This window comes from Cystoisospora suis (assembly GCF_002600585.1).
Source record: "Cystoisospora suis strain Wien I chromosome Unknown contig_6367, whole genome shotgun sequence".
NCBI lineage: Eukaryota > Apicomplexa > Conoidasida > Eucoccidiorida > Sarcocystidae > Cystoisospora > Cystoisospora suis.
In genome coordinates, this window is record NW_027159156.1 from 1 (window position 1) to 256 (window position 256).

Consider the following 256-nt stretch of genomic DNA (forward strand, 5'->3'; position numbering starts at 1 on the left):
AGGAGAAGAAGAAGCGAAGGAAGCCTCGAGAGAATTGAGAGAAATGATGAGAAATAGGAAGAAAAAGAAGATGGAGAGAAATGTAAAGGAGAAGAAGAGATTTCTCTTCTTTCGTTTCATGAGAGAGAGATTAAGATGAAGAGACAGACTGAAGAAAGCATGGGATAACTTGATCTGAAGTCGATCCACAGCATGTGCATGCACTTCCATCCTGTTGTCGCAATTGCCTTATAAGCCAGGCTATCCCTTCGTCTAT

The 256-nt window shown here is 41.4% G+C and overlaps 1 protein-coding gene across 1 annotated transcript in view; it reads right to left on the bottom strand.

Moving 5' to 3' along the window:
- Positions 1-130: 130 nt before the first annotated feature.
- The window catches only part of CSUI_009935 (adp-ribosylation factor-like protein), a 5,977-nt gene continuing 5,851 nt past the window's right edge, over positions 131-256 (bottom strand). The window contains exon 5 of the mRNA XM_068070043.1: positions 131-256. This exon is cut by the window's right edge and continues 27 nt beyond it. The gene's annotated coding sequence lies outside the window, so the exon portion shown is untranslated.